Raw genomic sequence first — 21,676 nt, 5'->3', positions numbered from 1 at the left:
TAGTCACCTGAGCTCTTGCTGAAAATTTGTAGTTTTAACAAAAATAACCTTTCCAAAAATGTTTTTGCTGCTTTCTGCCCCACAACTGTAATCATCAAGAAAATCAATTTGCAATTGAGCACAAACATAAAAAAATTGCACAGTGAAGTACAAATGAACAAAGATTGACTTGACAGCGGCAGTTGTCAGTTCCAAAATTTCAAATTAATATTTTAATTAAAAATGTAATGTTTGGTGTAAATTCACAGCAGACTACAGGTTTAATTTTCAATATGTCAATAATTGATAAGTTCACCACTAACCCTTCAAAATGCACAATATAAATTTCCATCTAATGGACCGAATGTACCTGTGAAACAAAACATACTTACAAGCAAGCTGGCTAAAGAACTAAATAACAGGTAAGCTTTGGGCAGCTTGCATCTAGAAACACTTTTGGCAATGTTCTATTGTCAAATACTCATTACTCTTACATGAACTTTCATTCAATTAAAAGAATTCTTCCATTAGTATGAAATATCCAACTGTCTTAACAAAGTGACTAGAAACTCTCAATACCTTTACATACGTGGATCGAGAAACCAATGAACAGAATCCATTGTTAATTATTAGGATATTGGAAGTGTAGAAATGTAAACTTTTTGTTAAGTTCTCATTTCATACGCTACACAAATTTGATGCTATTAAGATGGAAAGAGAAAATTAATTGCTACTAGAAATAATGTCAATGAGATCAGAAAACAAAAACTGCACTTGAGAGGTATATATTATAACCCTTGTTATCCTCACCATTATTCACATTCCCAGTTTCTTGAAAGATTTCCTGTAAGTCAGAATCAGATCAGGAGACCAGAAGGTATCCAGGTTTGGTTATGAGGCTAGAATGTGTCAACTTAAACTCAATCTGCAGCGCTGTGCCAACAGTTACTCGGTATTGTACAGCAGATGTAATCCATCAATTCTAACGCTGTAAAGATTATTTCATCATTGTGGTTTAAAAACAGTTAACTAGTTTGAAAATTGAATCAAATCAAGAGACCAGCAGGAATAGAGGCAAACCTTGAATACTAAAAACCTGACAATTTCCATTATACTCAGTGGGTATTGCCTTTCTCACAAAAACAACTGAGGTTTAACTGTGTAACCATCAAACAATTATCAGGATGTCAATGCTAAGATTATCGTCTTCAGATCATTGCATGCCACATGCACATTTTTAAGAACATGAGTTTGTAGAGGTGATTTTTTTTTTCCTTGTTCTTGTTCTGTGTGTTTTGACTTTCAGCTAAGGTAACCAATTTGCTAATACTTAACACTATCGGCCGAAAAGGAAAGCAAACAATTTAAACCACTTCCATGAACCCACCATTAAAAAGAATAACCTGGAGTGGGCAGTAATCACACTTCAGGAATATCAGTTGTGCGCTACTATAGATAAAATACAACAAAAGATTATCTTTAGTTCAAAGAATAAATGGACACTTTACCAACAGTTTCAGTTGAAAATTGAATCCAAAATTGAAGCAGAAGAGACGATGACTGCATGGTTATTGAATGCTAACAGCTTTTATGCCCTATAAAGGTCATTTGATGAGCAAGAATAGACTCAGAGCAATAAATAGATTTTTCTACTCTTAAGTTTCTCATTAGTTAAATCTCAGACGAAACATACAAGTAAGTAGCATTAAGATATTTTTTATCGTATCTTATTACAATAATTTTGTTCTACTAAAATTCTCACAGCACACGTTGTACAATGGATGAGCAAAATGAATTTCCAATCTATGACTGCTTTACTCCCAGTGACTAACTGTGGACCACTACTTTGTAACACATCAATTTTAATTCTTCAGCATTGGCATCAAACCTTAACTACTTGCACCACTTTAGATCCCAACATCTACATGACATCTGGTATCATCAGAGAGCATATAGGCATAGATCTGTTTTGGCAAATTTAATATTACTAAAATCTGGCTTGGTCATTAGATTCAAGAAAGAGATTGCTGGCTTCTAACCACTTTGGCACCCATTACTTATTTCAGATCTTACTGAAAACCAGCTGATGTCCTATGGTGCTATTCATGCTGAGTTGAAGGATATGCTGTTTCATTACAGAAAAGAAAGAGTTGAAGGGTGATCTAAGGCAGGTCAGATGATCATAAAGGGATTTGACAAGGTAGACATAATTACGTCTGTAGAGAGTACAAAACTAATATAAGGAAGTCATGAAAAAAGAATTCAGGGGAAAAAAACTTCTGCATCTACCAGCATGACTAGAAGGTGGGATTCACTTCAAAAGTTGAAGTGAACAACGTGAATTATTTAAGACAAAACCATGTAAATATGTGAGTGATTAAGCAGGGTGGGAAGGAGACTCAACAGGAGTAAAAACTATATAGACCAGTTAGGTCAAATATATTTTTTTGTGCTGTTAATACTATGTAATATCTACAAAGTGTGACACAGGAAATGCACACTTGGCATAGTTAGACACACTGTAATTAATTTCTTTAAGAGTTTGTTTGCAAACTATAAGTTATGGAGTAATATTTTGAAAAATAATTTTTCCTAGTAACATTAATGCTGTCAATAATGCGAAACTGAGTTAATTTTCAGGGGCTCAGTCAGTCTTTTAATCGCTTTCCATTGTCAAATGAATCCATTTGATCTAAACAATCATTTTTTTCTATTGAAATCGTGGTTACACTTGGTTTTTAAGCAAACTGGTAACTGATAAAACGACAGTAGGCAGCATGGTATCCTGGTAACGAGAAAGTCTTAATGCTTCCCAAATGATAGTTACTAAGCAATTGCCAAAGTTAGACCATCAAGGACAAGACAAATTGGGTTATTATCTGTAAGTAGATCACATTAGGAAAAGTGATTTTAGCTGCTTTAGCCACCTTTGTCTGAACCTTGAACCATAATGAAAAGCTGTGCTTCACATTAATTTGAAATAAAATGAAAGTTTCCTTTTAAGTAGTCTGCACAAAATTTTCTTATTTCTATTTGTATACTGTTCTCACACATCAAAATATGTATTTGGAAACAATCTGTACTCCAAAATCAATTTAAAGAGAAGTTTATTTTTGTTAATTCATGAACTATGGGCAGTGCTGGCTGGGTCAGCATTAATCGCCAATCTCCAGTTGCCTTCAGGAAGGTGGTAGCGAGCTGCTTTCTTCAAGTAATGTAGTCCAATAACCACAACTATCTTCCTTTGTGCTATGTATAATCCAATCAGAGAAGAGTTTACTCCCAAAGCTCCCATTTGCGACAGCTCCTTGGTACCACACTTGGTCAAATACACTCTTCATATCAAGAGAAGTCACTCTGGATTCATTGCCAAATTTAGCTCTTTTGTCCATGGTTGAACCAAGGCTGTAATGAAGTCAAGAGCTGAGGGGTCCTCACGGAATCCGAAAGTCAATGAGCAGGTTATTGCTGAACAAGTGCTCCTTGATATCATTGTTCATGACACCTTCCATTGCTTTATGATGATTGAGAGTGGAGTAACAAGGTGGCAGTTAGTCGAGTGGGATTTGTCCTGCTACTGTATACAGGGCATAACTGGGCAATATCTGACATTGTTGGGTAGATGCCAGTGTTGTAGTTGTACTGGAACAGTTTGACTAAGGTCAAGGCAAGTTCAGGAACACACGACTTCAGTACTGTTGCCAGGATGCTATCAGGGCCAATGGACTTTGCAGTGTCCGGTGATTCCACCACATCTTGATATTACTTGGAGTCAATTGAATTGGCTGAAGACTGGCATCTGTGATGCTGGGGATCTATGAAGGAGACAGAGGTTGATCATCTACTCTGCACATCCAGCAGAAGACTGTTGCAAATATTTTGGCCTTATCTTTTGCACTGTTATGCTGGGAACCGCCATCATTCAGGATGGGGAAGCTTGTTGGGCTCCATCTTCTAGTAAGTTGTTTGATTATTCACCATCGCTCACGACTGTCTCTGGCAGGACTGCTGTACTTAGGTCTGATCTATTTGTGGTAGAATCACTTACTCTATCACTAGCTGTTTGTGCTAATTATCATGTAGTCCTGGATTGCAGCTTCAGCAGTTTGACATTTTATTTTTAGGTATTCTTGCTGCAGCTCCTAGCATTCCCTCCAGTAGTCTTCATTAAAGCAATGGTAATGGCTTGGCTTTATGATAATGGTAGAGTAGGGGATATGCCAGGCCATGAAGTTGCAGGTTTTGTTGCATCAAAATCACTTAAACAATTCTTCTATTGCTGATGGCTCACAGTGTCTCATGGATGCCTAATCCAGGGTTCAAACTCTACCCGATTTAGCACAGTGACAGTGCCACACAACACGTGGGTACTGAATTTGTGGAATTTTTTTTACCACAGAGGGCCGAACAGTCTGGTCATCAAGTATATTAAAGGCTGAGATGGACAGATATTTAATCAGCAAGGGAATCACTAGTTTGGAGAAAAGGCAGTAAAGTTGAGTTTAGGATTATCAGGTCAGCCATAATCTTATTGAGTGGCACAGCAGACTCTTTGGGCTGAATGGCCTGCTTCTGCTCCTCCATCTTATGGTCTTATCTGTTCTTAAAAAACTTTAGGATTGTACAAATTTCACTGCTAATATAGATACAAGATATGAATGAAATAGCTGCAGTTCCAGATTCAACCAGAACAACTCAAGGACACAGAACTTTTAAAGCTACATTTCTTTTTCTTTTTATTTGACTCTCCCCTTTTCAAAGACTTGAAACTTGCACTTGTGTCTGTGTTGGATAACATGTTTTATTATTTCCCTCGGGGTTGTTGGGTAATAAACTTCCTCTTTTAGTCACTCACAAAAAGCTTGTAATTCACATCTTAGGTTTGACTACTGCTATGTATTAATATAACCTGTTACGGGCGTGTGATAAAAAGATTAGAAATCTTTGTTGCAACTGACTGAGGAGATTCAAAGGAAGCAAGCCGGTTCACTGTCCTCACCTGGTCATAACATACTTTAAACAGGGAAAGGAAAGTGCCACTGAACTAGACAGTTTATATAGAGATGGCACAGGCATGACAGATGGAAATGCTTACTTCTAGGGGTATCAATACTTTGATTTATACTTAGTTTAGAGAGTGATCAGCACATATCACATCGAAGGAGATTTCCTATTGACAAATCAGTACCAGGATAATACCGATTAGTTTAACATTAAAACATGTTTTGAAAAAAATGTTAATTTAGTTGCAAGTAAATTTAAATTGAGGACTATTTAAAATACCAAACAAAAATATAACTTGTTGTTCTAACAACCGACAATGCAAACTGAAAATTTGCTTTCGTCAGTGGAATGCAGATTGGTACAACAGAGTTTTTATCCAATTCAATCAGTTTCTGCATTTAGTACAATAGCATTTCTCAACCTGCTTATATTTACACACGGCAACCAAGGTCATCTGCTGAGAGATTAAAACACACATATACAATAAAACACCCTTCCAGTTTGATTCCACTGTGCAATTTAAGATTAAACCGGTCTAAAGTTAGGCATCATTATATTGTAAGTCCTGTTCGGTGATCAGATCAATCAGCAATAGTCATATATGTAACATTATTATTGGCAAGTTTGACCAATATTGTTTAAGTGATTTTGATTAACTACTTGCATCAAAGTTAGCATCTGTGAGCAAGCAGTATTTGTTTCAGATCATCAGCAAAGTTAAGGTGAATCTCCAATCTGCATTATCTAATCTCTTAGAAAGGACACTACAGTTTTCCTCTGTTGTTTGGGATAAGCAGGATAAACCTGGTTAATGTACAAACATACAAATTAGGAGCAAAAGCAAGCCATTTGGCCCTTGGAGCTTGCTCCACCATTTAATAAGATCAATGTTGATTAGATTGTGACCTCAACTGTACTCTCTCACCTATCTCAGATAAATTTTGACTCCCTTGTTCGTCAAGAACCTATCTACAGCTGCATTGAAAATATTCAGTTCCCTTGCTGGCACTGCTTTCTGGTTAAGATGATGTGAAAGATTCATGATTGTTTCTGAGAAAATATTATTCATCTTTGTCTTGAATGGGTGACTCGTTATTTTTAAACTGTGTTCCCTTGATCTAGTTTCTCCCACAAAATAAACATCATTTCAGTATTCACTCTGTCAATTCCCTACGCGATCTTATGTTTCAAAAAGATCACCTCTCATTCTTCTAAACTCCAATGGATGCAGGCTCACTCTGTCTTTTGAGGAAATATTGGACGAGCTGAGTATTTGGGCCAAAATGGGAACTCAGGGCAGAGATGGAAAGAGATGTTTTGATTAAGGTTTGTTGCAAGAAATCCAGAGTGAGAGGTGAGTGGGAGAGGAAATAAGGCACTGATCAAAATGGCTACTCGCACTGAGATCAAATGGAGGACAGATGTCACGAGTGCAAGGAAAGCAGCAGATTGGTAAATAGCATTGGTCAGTATTTCCAACATTTAAAGTGAAAGATGGGTACTTAGTTTGTGTTTGAGTCCTTATTTTATTAGCTACTTCGATTTTCATAGTAAGTTCATATTTACTCAAAGGGTAACAAGTAGTTTTGATAGTTATTGGATGGCAGTCCAGAATAACCAAGTGGAAAGTACATTCTGCACTATGTGTGCAGCCATGGACATACCATGTAGCCCAGACATATCTGTAGGTGTCACTGGCTGCACAAGCATGAGTTCTGAGTTTCAGGACATGAGCATCTAGATTCACTGTTATGCACCCAAGAGCAGAGGACTATACGGTGAGCATGTATAACGAGGTGGTCACACTGTAGATTAGAAGCATAAAGACAGATAGGGAATGGGTGAGTACCAGGCAGCCTTAAGAAAAATGCAGGCAGGTAGCGCAAGCATACACAGTCTGCAGCAGGTGGTGAGGGAATCATCAAAAGGGCAAAATATACTTAGCCTCATCCTCACCAGTCTGTCTGGTGCAGATATGTCTGTCCATGACAAAATCAGTACAGTGACCACTGCACAGTGCTTATGGAGAAAAGGTTCATTTAAGATTCGCCTTACATGCTGTGTGGCACTACCAACATGCTAAATTGGATTGACTTTGAGCAGATCCAGAAACTCAAAACAGGGCATCTATGAGACTCTTGTGGGCCATCAGTGACTGCACGCAACCACAATCTGAAACCTCATGGCCTGGCATTTCCCCCAGTTGATCACTGCCACCAAGCCAAGAAATAAATCCTGGTTCAATGAACAGTGCAGGAGGGTATGCCAGGGGCAGTACCAGGCATACATAAAAATGGTGTCAACCTGGTGAAGCTACAAGATAGGATAACCTGCATGCCAAACAGCATAAGCAACAAGTGTCAGCATGTCCACTAGTGAATAATTATAAACAAAACCCTGATAACCTATATAAACCTTTCTGTCATTCTTTGCTTTTTTTTATATTGTACCCAATCTTCTGACTTTCTGCTAACTCTGTGAACTACAAACATTTTCTTTTACTTCAATATTATTGCTATCGTCCTTAGTTAGCCATGTATGGCATATCATTCCCTTTTTTTTGTCTCACTGGAATGTATTTTTGCTAGGTATTCTGAAAGGTCTACTGAAATGCTTTAAGATGCATCTCTGCTGACCTCTTTCTAAACCCAAATTTCTGAGTTTACTTCAGCCAGCTCTGCTTTTACGCCTCCATAACAAGCTTAAAATACCATTAGATTTATCCTTCCCTCCATCAAACAGTATGTCAAAACAGTCATATTGTACACATTGCCACCTAAGGGGTCTTCAGTACGAGTTAATTAATAAATCCTGTCTCATTGCACACTACCAGATCTAGTATTGCTTGCCATCTGGTTGGATCTGAAATGTGCTGCTCGAAGAAAAGATGCCATAAAACAAACGACCTCATCATCCATGCCACCTCTGCCAATCAGACGTATCCAACTAATATGTATATTAAATTCACCCATGATCAAAAGTGCACATTTCTTATGCTATATGAGGCTGTATAGACCATTTTACGTATAACTTATAAACGATTCCAACAAGTGACTTTCCACCATTTCTATTTCTCACCTTCAACCAAATTGATTCTACACCTTCATCTCTGCAAAGAAGGTCATTTTTTTCTCTTGGATCAATGTCATCCTTAACTACCATAGTTACTTCGCCAACTTTTCTCAGATCTCTGTCCTTCCTAGATGTAGAAGTAGAGTACTTAGATCTGATCATTATTGAGTAACCTCATGTCACTGTAGATCATTTGAAGGAAAACTGGGTGGTCAGGTCTCAACTGTGAAGCCCACTGAAATCAAACAGCCTGTGAAGCTCTATGCTTACAAACACAAAGATAATAAGAATCTGAGTAAGATGGTGCAGGGTCTACTGTTTGTAGAATTGTACTCCAGAAGTAATGGTCACATCCTGGAGAGGGGGAGCTTACAGAGATACAAAGAAATTAGTAGGAGGCCATTCAGCCCTTTCAGCCTGCTCTGTCATTCAATGTAATCACGACTGATCATCCAAATTGGTTCCTGCTTTCTCCCCATACCTTTGATCCCTTTAACCCGGAGCTCTAACTCCTTCAATGGTTTGGCCTTAACTGCTTTCTTTAGCAGAGAATTCCTTAGGCTCAGCACTCTGTAGGTCAAGAAATTGCTCCTCAGTCCTAAATTGTCATTCCTGTATCCTTAGATTGTGATCCCTGTTTCTGGACATTCTGGGCATCGGGAATATCCTTCCAGTGTTTACCCAGTCTAGCCCTGTTTATACATGTTATATTTTACCCATTTTACATTTTATACATTTCTACGAGATCCCTCCTCTTTATTCTCAACTCTACTGAATACAGTTCTAACTGATCCAGTTTTTTTTTTCCATCCTTCCATCTCATGAATCAGTCTGGTAAACCTTCCTTGTGCTCCCACAATAGCCAGAACATCTTTCCTCACAAAAGGAGACCAAAACTGCATACAATACTCCAGGTGCGATCTCAGCAATGCGCTTTGTAATTGCAACAATACATCACTGCTCCTGCACTTGAATCTCCTAATGCCAACATACCATCTACCTTCTTGACTGCCTGCTGCACCTGTATGCTTACTTTTGGGGGCTAGTAGGTCTCCCCCTTTCTCAATCTAACACCATTCAGACAGTAATCTGCCTTCCTGTTTTTGCTATTAATGCTGATAACTTACATTTATCCAGATTAAACTTCATTAGCCATGCATCTGCCCCCCCACTCACTCAACTTGTCCAAATCACACTGAATCATCTCTGCACCTCCTCTCAGTTCACCCTTCCCCCTGGTTTTGTATCATCTGCAAAGCTGGAGACATTACATTCAGTTCCCTCATCAAAATCATTTATATATTGCGAATAGCTGGAGTTCAAGCACTGAACGCCGAGGTACCCCACTAGTCACTGGCTGTCACTCACTGTTTCCTGCTAACTCGAATAATTCTTGTAGATTTGTCAAGCATGATGTCTCTTTCATAAATTCATGCCAATTCCGTCCAATCCTGTCACTGTTTTTCAAATCTTTTACAATGGACTCTAGCATTTTCCCTACTACTGATGTCAGGTTAATCGGTCTATAATTTCATGTTTTCTCTCTACTCCATTTTCAAAGTGGTAGGGTAACATTAGTTACCTTCCAATCCATAGGAACTATTTCAGGGTCCATAGAATCTTGAAAGATGGCCACCATTGCATCCACTATTTCTATGGCTATTTCCTTAAGTAGTCTGGATTACAGATAACGAGCCCTGGGGATTTTTTGGCCTTTAATCCATTCAGTTTCCTCACACCATCTCCTTACTAACTTACTTCCTTCAATTCCTCCCTCTTACTAAACTCTGTGTTCCCCAACATTTTAGCACATTGTTTGTGAAGAAAGACCAAAACATATACTTAATTGATCTACCATCTCTTTGCTCCCCATTATAAGTTGCCTTGTTTCTGACTGTAAGGGATCTACGTTTGTCTTCAGTGCACTTTTTTTCAATCACATAACTACAGAAACATTTACAATCAATCAGTTTGTATGTTCCCCAAAGCTTACTGTAGTACTCTTTCCCCCCTCTTAATCAATCCCTTTCTTCTTCTTTGCTGAAATCTAAACTCTTCCTGATCTTCAGATCTATTACTATTTTTGGCTAAGTTGTATGCCCCTTCTGTGAACTGAATATTATCCCTAATTTCCCTTGCTAGTTTTACTTCTGTACCAGACAGGAATTAACAATTGTTGCAGTTCCTCCAAGCACTCTTTAAATGTTTGTCATTGGCTATCCATTGTCACCCCTTTAAGTAACATTCCCCAATTTATCACAGCTAGCTTGCACCTCATACCATCATAGTTTCCTTTATTTAGATTCAGGGCCCTAGTCTCAAAATCAACTCGCTATTTTAATGAAGAATTCTTTCATATTATGGTCACTCTTCATCAAGGAGCCTCGCACAGCTAGATTGTCGAATTCTCATCACACAATACCTCCTAATCTAGGACAGCGTGCTTTTTGGTTAGTTCCTCACATACTGATCTGGAAAATTATCTTGTACTCATTCCAGGAATGCTTCCCGAATGTATTGTTACTGATTTGATTTGCTCAATCTGTATGATTAAAGTCTCACATAACTACAGCTGTACCATTCTTGCTTGCGTTTCAAATTTCCTATTTAATATTTTCCCTAACATTACCGCTACAGTTTGGGGTTCCATATGCAAACCGCACTACTGTTTTCTGTCCCTTGGTAATTCTAAGCTCTACCCATATAGATTCCACTTCACCAGGGCTAATATCCTTCCTTACTATTGCATTAATGTGCTCTTTAATGAGATGAGATTGGCTGTTTGAAGGGGAGGAAACAGATTACATGTCGAGGATGGTCAAAAGTGTTCATATTCTGCCGACAGTACAGAGCAAGATCTGATGGATATAGTCATTCATGGTTCCCTCTGGCTGCGGGATTCTCTGATTTTGAGAAAAACTGTTCTATAGGTGTTAGAAGGGAAACTCTACTGAAATTCGAGCCATACACACTTGTTAAAACAAATTATGAACTAACTTCTGAATGGCAGTTTAGCTGCTTACCCTCGTCTCTGCCAACAGTTACAGTATTTAAACTGAAAGTGAGCAAATTGGAGGTGGATTGGGAGGGTTTTTAAATTCATTCGCTGGATGTGGGCTTCGCTGGTTAGGCCAACATTTATTGCCGATCCCTAAAAGCCCTCAAGATGATGATGGTGACCTGCTTTCTTCAAGCAATGTAGTCCATTTGGTGTAGATATACCCACAATGCCATTAGGGAGGAGGTTCCAGGAGTTCAACCTAGTGAAACTGAAGGAATAGCATTCTATTTCCAAGTGAGAATGGTGAGTGGCTTGGAGGGAAACTTGCAAATGGTGATGTTCCAATGTAAATGCAACCCTTGTCCTTCTAGGCATTAGTGGTCATAGGTTTGGAAGGTTTTACCTACGGAGTGTTAGTGAATTTCTGCAGTTCATCTAGTACACACTGCTTCTATTCTGTGTTGATGGTGGAGGGAATAAATGTTTGGGAATATGGTACCAATCAAGCAGGCAGCTTTATCCTGGATAGTGTCAAGCATCTTCAGGGTTGTTACAGCTGCAGTCATCCATGCAAGTGGAGAGTATTCCATCATATACTGATTTGTGTCTTGTAGATAATTGACTGGTTTCGGGAGTCAGGAGGCGAGTTACTCACTGCAAGATTTCTAATCTCCGATTTGCTGTTGTAGCTGCAGCATGTATAATACAAGTCCAGTTCAATTTCTGGTCAATGGTAACCCCTGGATGATGACAGGAGTGGATTCAGTGATGGCAATGCCATTGATTTTCAAGGGACGGTGGTTAGATTCTCTCCTGTTGGTGATGGTCAATGTCTAGCAGTTGCGTGAAATCAGTGTCACTTGTCATTTGTCAGCCCAAGCCTGGATATTTTCCAGGTCTTGCTGCATTTGGAGATGGACTCTTCGGTGTCTGAGGAACTGCGAACAGTGCTGAACAGTGTGCAATCGACAGCGAACAACCCTATTTCTGACAATGGGACTCCAATTTTGAAAATTTATATACTGTCCCCCTGCCTTGGGGGAATCACAATCACCCCCATATTTCTGTGGGTCAGCGTGCTGTTGCAAAGCAAAGGATGCTGTTTAACAATAGCGAAAAGACTATTCGAAACCAAACACAAGACTATAAAATGGCATCTGACATTAGGAAATGTACGTAATGCATAATTAGTGGTAAAAAATAGCAAAGATAATTACATAGTTAGGATTCTTAAACAAGCACTTCCCCATCTGTGTAATCTAAAGGGAAGAGAAACAAATCTTCTACCTGGTATTACTTTGTCAATTTTATCATATACTTTCCCTTCCACACAGAGCCACTGCTTCAGCACTCCAAAACACAGCTCCAATCTATAGGCTTTGAGCATATCTCATTGCTGTCAGATTGTTTGTCTGACATCCCAGTTTTGTACTCACTGCAATTTTCTTCAGTTAAACAATGGGAAGAGATGCTCCTGTCACAAACTCTACATCCTTGGCTTCAACCCAAACTGTCGCAGGCTGAAATGATTGATCAAGTACTCATTGTGACCTGCTCGTCAAGTTGAATGCCCAAAACTTTAGCCCCCCGATCACAAAGACCGCTTATTCCTTACTGTAGCATTGCCCACCTCTGTAATATCTCTAAGGAACAGCAAAACTAAGGGTCATCAATATAAGACAGTCACTACAAAATCAGTTGGAAATTGTGAAACATTCTTTTCACCTGAGAGTGGTGATAATGTAGAACTCAAGACCAGCAGAACTAGTTGAGACAGATGGTGCTAATTCATTTTTATGGAAACATATGAGAGGGGCATAGTGGATTATAATGCACAGGTATAGATGAAGAAGGATGGAAAGAGGCTTGAAAGACTCATTAATACCACCTTGACTGGGTGGATAAAATGACCTGTTTCTACGTTGCTGCTGCTCATCTGTTTACCAATTCTATTGTCACCTTCAGGCTTGGCTATGCTTAGAGGTTCATCTAACTAACCTGTCTGGAAACAAAAAAAACATACAGCACAGAAGGAGGCCATCTTTCCATAAAGATTATGCTGGAAAAATAAATGTCAGCCTAATTCCATTTCCAGATTTGAACCCAGGTCCCCAGAATGTTATCTGGGTCTCTGGATTAACAGTCCAGCGATAATACCACTAGGCCATCACCTCCCCCGTACTCCTTCAGAAAATGTTACAAGGATTTCTGCTGATACCACCCTCTCAGAACCCCAAAACCTTCTGCATGAGAAAACCTCAACAAACACGGCATACAAAGAAGACATGAAGGGAATATATACAGGTTGAGTGAGTGAACAGAACTTTGGCAAATGGTATATAATGTGGGAAAATATGAGATTGTCCACCACAGCAAGAAGAAGGGAAAGGCAAAATATTATTTAAACAGTGAGGAACTAAAGAATGCTGCAATCAGAGGGATCTGGCTGTCATAGAATGCCCACAGTGTGGTAACAGGCCATTCAGTCCAACAAGTCGACACCGACTCCCCAAAAAGCATCCCACCCACACTCACTCCCCTACCCTATCCCTGTAACCCTGGATTTCCCATGGCAAATCCACCTAACTTACACAACCTTGGATACTATCGGCAATTTAATATGGCCAATACACCTAACCGGCACATCTCTGGACTGTGGGAGGAAACTGGAGCATCCAGTGGAATCCCACACAGTCACGGGGAGAATGTGTAAACTCCACATACAGTCGCCTGAGAGTAGAATTGAACCTGGCACTGTAAGGCAGCAGTGTTAATCACTGAACCACCGTGCCGCCTCAAAAATTAAATGCAAATTCCACCATCTGCCGTGGTGGGATTTGAACCTGGGTCCCAGAACATTAACTGGGTCAAGAAAAATCAAAAGAACTGTGGACGCTGTAAATCAGGAACAAAACCAAAGTTGCCGGAAAAGCCCAGCAGGTCTGGCAGCCTCCATGAAGGAATAAACAAAGTTAACGTTTCGGGTCCGGTGACCCTTCCTTAGAACGTTAACTGGGTCTCTGGATCAACAGTCCAGTGATCATATCACTAGGCCATCACCTCCCCTCCTTGTAAGCGAAGCATAAACAGTAAGTATGCAGGTACAACAAGCAACTAGGAAGGCATATGGAATATTGGCCTTCATTGTAAGGTGGATAACATAAAACTATGGAAGTCTTGCCACAGGACAAGATTATGTGCGATATGCATATTGTATACAGGAGATTGGTAAGACCATACATCCTGTGCTGTGTACAGTCTTGGTGTTATAAGGAAAGATATTCTTACATTGGAAACATTTCAGAGAAGATCCACTAGGCTAATGCCTGTGTTTTCAAATGAGGAAAGTTTGAGCAGGTTGAGCCTATAATCACTGAAGGTTAGAAGTATGAACAGATGATTCTAAGGAGGATTGGCAGGGTGAATGCTGAGACGGTGTTTCCTGACTTGGGGAAAATTAGATAACAACTTCAAAATAAGGGTCAAAAATCAGAAATTGCTGGACAAACTCAGTAGTTCTGGCAGCATGTGGGGTGAGAAAGTAGAGTTAATGTTTCAATTTTCACTTCCGAAGAGGGGTCACTGGGCCTGAAACGTTAACTGTGTTTTCTCTCTACAGATGCTGCCAGAGCTGCTGAGTTTTTCCAGCACTTTCTGATTTAATCTCAGATTTCCAGTAACGACAGTTCTTAGGGTTTTCAAAATAGGGGCCTTCCATTTAAGACTGCGATAAGGAGGAATTTCTTTTCTGATTCTTATTGATTACCATTATATTTGAGTTTGGCTAGGGTTGTGATAAGTTCTGGAAAAGATTTTGGTAGGGACACAATAACAGAGCCATAAGGTCCTTTGTATTCTGAATTTTTGGTCACAGCTTTACGTCAATAATTAATATTCAAAGTGCTCATTTTTGTAACAAAAATTCTAAATGTAAACTATCTATAACAAATGGAATTGCAGGTCTGGATAGTAAGAGGTGTTATGAAGTATGTCTGCTGATGAAAAGAAAGTCCTTAGACAAATTACGAGCATGTTATAACACACTCAAAATTTCAAATTCAGCAAAGTCATCAGGTATACTCGCTAAAGAGGTATCTGAAATACTCTGGCTGTTCTATGGCCATTTCCAGCATTGGTATTGCAATTGCAGTTTGATTTTTATGATAGTTTGCAACAAAATTTTCAGATCATCTCATTAGCATAAAATGGAAACATAAAAACTGACGCATTAAAAAACATAAAAAATGTCAGCGAGGAACAAATCAGCTCAAAATGAAAACACTTTAGAATTTATTCTTAATTACCTCTAAGTAAAAAGTTGCATTTGAAACCATAAAGCTATCATTAATGCACATTACACATAGAATGTTTAAGAAAGTGCATTCTTGGAAGTGTCCGATTTTTAATTGAAATCAATACAATGCCATAAATATGCATTAAAGATAGAGAAAATAAATCTTTGATCCTGGGAAGGATTTAAACAGGATGACAAAACTGAGTTATATATTAGTGCAAGTGTGATTTTCATTCCTCTTCAATCTAAAGTTTAAGGTGAAAGTTTATATTCCTCGTCAGGCATGGAATAAATTTAGGATATCTGAAAGGAAATTGGGGATGGGAAAATGCCAGTGACAGTCGCATCCCATGAATAAGTACAAAATAACTGTGAGGATGTGGAAATGAAAAGCTGCGTTAATAGGTTGCGGATGTTTCAGTGGAAGATTCACAACGTCAACATAAAGGATTGAAGACAGCATTAAACCAAGCAAAGAAAAAACATTTGCCCCCAGGATTCCTTTAGTACTTTTCACCAAATTTCAACATTACTCTATGCTTATGTCATTAGTCAGTACAGGCCTTTGGAAAATTCAAGGTCCAGCCTTTTTTGATTCTTTTGATCCAACCACAGAGATATAAATGTGTAGTTGATTTAACCTTTTTTTGTGAAGTAATTAGGACTTGGATGACTAAGTTTCTAAAATGAATTGTTAACTCTAACCAATAAACGATTTTGTGGTAGCACTCATTTTTTTGGGGAGGGTGTGTGCAAAGCTTAGATGTGACTGGAGAAACTGCTCATGTAGCAATATTAAAAAATAATTAACAGTGTGAAATTAAAATAATTACATGTTTTAACGTAAAGTGTATACTATAAACATATATTATGGAGGGAAGGGAAATAAAACTTTTAATTCACACAATTTACTACCGACTTTCATCATTCACAAATTAGTTCAGTTTCACTTACGGAAATAAAGAATACATTTCAATACTTTCCACAGCATATCTGCTTTACCATTTAACAAAGATGTTCAGCAATACCACCACAAATAATTAACAGTTGTTTAATAAAATCTTCATATTGCTGTTATAAATAATTAACTAATGTTTAATAAAAGCTGCTGTAACACTGCAATAATCAGTTAACAATATTCATTAAATACAAACAACTGTAACATTTGCTAATTGTTCAGAGGTCAACAGTTTGCTGAAAATTGATCATGGAAGCTTCTTTATAAATATTTAATAACCAACAATTAAGCTGTTAATCACTTATAGCTATGGTGCAATTAAATGTTCAATGATAGCTCTTAGTTTCCCACTTAAAATTGAAGTTCCCGCTCAATGCTACTTCAAGCCAAAAAATACTATTGGTTACTGATCAGCTAGAGGGATATATGACAGGTCAGACCCCAGAATTAATACAATGCCTTTTAACAGAGAAAAGCTGAAAAATGCCCAGAATTCGTTCTGATAGATGATGCATTTTCTTGACTTTTTAACAAGAAAGAAACTGAATTTGAATTTCTATTCAAGTTTCCCTAGCTTGACAATCTCCAAACATTTGTTCTGGAAACCAGAAAGTGAAAGTGCTGTTTGTAAATTTCATTCAGAGCCAGAGAGTTTTTGATTTGCTGATCCAACTTCAAAGACTGCTGTTTGCAACGGGAATGCATGTAAGTGTACTACAAAGGAACAAATCAACAACTTGGCCCATAGTTTCACCTCCTGTAGTTACACTTGTCAGACTAAATCTAGCTTTGAGAGTGAAAAAAAAAGTTTATCTGCTAGCAACTCCTTGTGCAAAACTTCAGTAAAATTTTCTAAATTTTCTTTGCGGTTTTGGACTTTAAGCAATTTGGAAGGAATAGATCATGATGAACCATTATACCATCTGCTACGGATGGCAGAATAATTAAAACTCAAACTCTGTGTTACAGGATTTGAAAATAACTTAAATTCAAATAATGCCTGAATTTAATTTGATCACTTGAGAAGGGGCTGCTGACACTCCCTCAATCTTATTTCCATAGAAGCTGTTACCTTGTCTATATCTATAAAGTGTGCCAGGCTCAGACAATCACCTGCACTGAGATAAATAAACAAGACATCTGCATCATATTTCTTTAACCTGAGTTAGAGGGCTTTGCGTTTGAACCCCATAACAGCAACTTGTGAGTTCCTGACTGATGTTTATCTCTCAATGAACATGACAAAAACACGTTAAGTGGGGCATTTTTCTCATTATTGTTTGTGGGGTCTTGCTGCAGTAACTGTCTACATGCACAGACATTGGAAATAAACCTCAAAAAGTAATTCATTGACTGTGAGGATATGACAGGTGCAAAATTCATCGAAGTTTTATTTCTCTTCTTTCCTTCGTATTCTTTTAATCCTTTATGATCCATGTATTCACTTTCAGCCATGGCCACATCGGAAAATATTTGAGAAAAATACCAAATGCGCTTTATATACACTATTCTAAACCTCCAGTATTAAGAAATAAGATTTCCAATTCTGAGATATTGTCCAGCTTGAATTTCTGGTCTGAATTAACATATCTGGGCAATGGTATGTTATTTCTGTAATTTTAATAAATTAGAAATTGGTAAATGGTGAAATAGTCAGAGTCCTTACTCCTAATCTCTGCCCAATCCTGGATGTGTGAAGATGGAAGATGAAGTCCAACATTACAGGTTATTCCCAGCATTGATACCAACAATGATCACTTGATCAACTGCCACCCGAAGAACTGGAAGCGACTTAGACCGAAAATACCTTTAGAAGAGGAGTTATGGAATGATTAGAACTGAAAGTGATGAGAGAATTCAACTGTAGTTGAGAAAGTGTCAATCAGAAACAGTAAAAACTTTGGGCATGTTGTTACAACTTTATGTTATACCAAAACATTATAATCAGTTACATTTTTGCACTTAGCATTAAAATGCCCACTCAAAAACCTGACAGCAATGGTACTCCCTCAATACCCTCAATGTTTTTGAAATAAAATGCCTCCACACATTAAAGCTAATGGTAAAGTCACTATAATTGTAGAGGCCCATAGGACTACTTTCTCATTAGAAAAATGACTGGCGGTGGTTTAACCTGAGGGTCACCATGCCGCAGTGAGGGGTAAGGTTGAGGAGGTCAGTACTTCATTGTAACCTCAACCAGTGTGGGAACTGAACTTATGCTGTTGGCATTACTCTGCATTGCAAACCAGCCAGCCAGCTGACTGAGAGCATTAGCAATAACAAATGTACATGAAATCTGCTCTGAAAATGACATTTCCTTTCAGACTACAGTATAATACATGACTGTAAACCAACTACTGAAATCAACATGAGACATCTATTATCTAAATCTTCAAGTTTTTTTTGTTAAATACGAAGCATTGGTCTGGGAAATTAATGAAATATTCAGATGGAAGAATTCAATATGTGGATCTGGGTCGTCAATTGATTTTCTTGGTTTCCTTTGTTTCACAACAAACCCAGTGTTTATAATTTCTTAGGGTCAGCAGTATTTTTGCACCATTGTAAAGTAATTATAGAATGATGAATCACTGAGGGAGGCCTATTGTATCTGCATCAATTCTTTAGTGCAGCTATCCAATTAGTCCTGCTCCACTGCACTTCCTCCATTACTATCTACATTTTTGTTCAAGTATTTATCCAATGCTCTTTTGAATGTTATTCTTGAATCTGCTTACACTATCCCTCAGGCAGTGCCTTCCAGATCATAACCACCTGCTGTCGAAAGCAATAGTTTCTCATGTCATCTTTGGTTCTTTTGCCGATCAGCATAAACTGTGTCCTCTGGTTACAGACCTTTCTGTCACAGGATTCAATTAAACCCATCCATGATTTTAAATAGCTCTATCAAAATTCCTTTTCCCCTTCCCTGCTACAAGGAAAACAAACCCATTTTTTTCAGTCTTTCCCCCACAGTTGAAGTTCTCATCCTTGGTTCCACTGTAGTAAATCTCTTTTGCAGTTATCCAACACCTTAATATCCACGTGGAGCCTCAGTTTGAACACATGGATTTGGCCTCAGCTGGACTAAAGTCTTATGAAGGTTTAGCATAACTTCATTTCTGAGAGTTTGTTTCCACATTGGACCATTCTTGAACTCCACTAACTTTTTCCTCACCTCTTTTGTAGTTACATTGATAATACTTTTAGTGCTGTTTCCCACTCTCGCCCTAAATTGGAAAATTTCAGTGATTCCACTTCCAATTTCCATCTTTCTTTCACCTTCACATTGTCCATGTCCAAATATCTAATTCCCTTCTTAGACTTTTCTGACTCCATCAGCGGGCATGTGTTAATAACTGATATTTATTATCAGTACAATTATTCCCACAGTTACCTTGACTATAGTTCCTGACATCTCACTTCTGGCAAAGACCCTATTCCATTCTGCCAAATACTCTATTTCTTCAGATGATGTCTTGATTACTCATGCTTCTGAAATGACTTTCTTTTCTGGTAGTTGACAGAGCTCTTGACTGGTGTCTTCTCTATTCAGGTATTTCTATTCTTATTGCCTTCCCTCAATCCCAGAGTCATGAGAGGACTTATTTTGCTCTTGCCTTCCATCTCATCAGCTAATGTATTCAAAAGACAATCTTCCACAATTTTATTCATTTCCAGCTTGATGCCACATCAAACACATTTTCCTCTGCCTTTCCCTTTCAGGATTCTCTCTGTAACACTCTGACCAACTCCTCAGTTATTCCCAAAAGCCCCTCCCTCTCACAGAGCACTTCTCAATGCAATCACAGGATATATAGTACTTGCTTTTTTGATCTCCTCCCTTCTTACCAAGATTAGAAATACTTATTCCAAGAAAAACAGTGACTTATTTACACTTGTTTCAAAATAATATACCGTATTCATTGCTAATGATGTGATGTCCCTTACATTGGAGAGACCAAACATAGACTGGGTGACCACTTTGTGGAACACTTCCATTCAGCCCCCAAATATGCCCCTAAAACTCTAGTTGCTTATCGTCTTAATTTTCTACCATGCTTCCATTCTGCCCTTTCTGTCATTAGCTGCTAGTGTTTCAATAAAGCTCAGAAGAAGCTTGTAGAGAATCTTTCAAATTGACTCTTTACACACCACCTGGTTTCAGTAATAAGTTCAATAATTTTACATCATATTCTTTGCTATTTGATATTTCTATGGTTTATTTTTTCATTTCTTTCAAAGCTCCTTTCTTTGCGTTCAGATGGGCAACTATCCTACCATTTACATCTCCTCTAGGCACATGCATTTTTACAATGTGCTATCACCAACATCCTCTTCATGTAATTCCTTTGACCTTAGACCACAGATCCTTTTGTAATTTATTACATTTTTTCTTTCACTCCAATGTAAGGGACATCACATCAAGAGACTTTCTATTTAGTTCTATTTCTCATCCATTGCCCTTTCACTTTCTCAAAACTATCACATTCCCAACTTTTCCTAGTTCCGATAAAAAGTCACAGAGCAGAAACAATAATTGTTTTTCTCTGATAATCTGCCAGTTCTGCTGAGTACTTCCATTTGTTTTTAATTGAAATTTCCAGCATCCACAGTATGTTAGCTTTGTTATAGCATAAATTCCTTGTGTTTGCATTCTATTCCATTCCTAATAGGCTCAAATTTCTTATTTCGTTTTTAAATAGCCTTCTGAATATGCCCTACCACTTTAGAAGATTTATGTATATGAGAGCCCAAGTCTCTCTTTCACTGCACTCCCTTTAAAGAGATCAAGTTCCCATTCCTTCTCATCTTCATATAAAAATAGATCATTTTGCATTGCTCTGCCGAATTTGTTTTTCATGTGTTTTCCCATTCCAATGCTGGCTTAATTTTGAGTCTCGTGTCATTTATAAACTTTGAAATTATACCGTATATACTCAACTCCAGAGTTAACCATTACTTTCTGCTTTCAGTTCCTTCAACAATTTTTTATTCATGCTGACATCTCTTTAATTCCATGGGTTTCAATTTTGTACATAGGACTATCATGAGGCACAACTTGAAACAAACTGCTTTAAAAGTCCATATTCATGATAATAAACTACGTTCTCTTAATGAACCATCTTCATTACTTCAATAAAGAATTTGATTGAGTCAAAGACAACTTGTCTTTAAGAAATCAGGCTGACCTTCACTTATAACCTAATTATTTTCCAAATATCAATTTATTTTATTCTGGTCATTGTCTCAACTATGTGAGGTAGATGAGGCTGCAGTTGCCAGGTTTCTCTCTTTCCTTTTTCAAGGAAAATCTGGGGCTTAAAATTTCCAATTTTCCACTCCTCTGGCGCCACCTCCATCT

The 21,676-nt window shown here is 38.0% G+C and overlaps 1 protein-coding gene across 3 annotated transcripts in view; it reads right to left on the bottom strand.

The window, feature by feature from the left end:
* elp4 (elongator acetyltransferase complex subunit 4) overlaps positions 1-21,676 on the bottom strand; it is a 249,454-nt gene that overhangs the window by 152,461 nt on the left and 75,317 nt on the right. The gene's annotated exons all lie outside the window — the stretch shown is intronic.

The sequence above is a fragment of the Rhincodon typus genome, chromosome 17 (assembly GCF_021869965.1).
Source record: "Rhincodon typus isolate 14 chromosome 17, sRhiTyp1.1, whole genome shotgun sequence".
Classification (NCBI taxonomy): domain Eukaryota; kingdom Metazoa; phylum Chordata; class Chondrichthyes; order Orectolobiformes; family Rhincodontidae; genus Rhincodon; species Rhincodon typus.
Note: the sequence above shows the minus strand (reverse complement) of the source record. Positions and strands in the feature narration are given on the sequence as shown.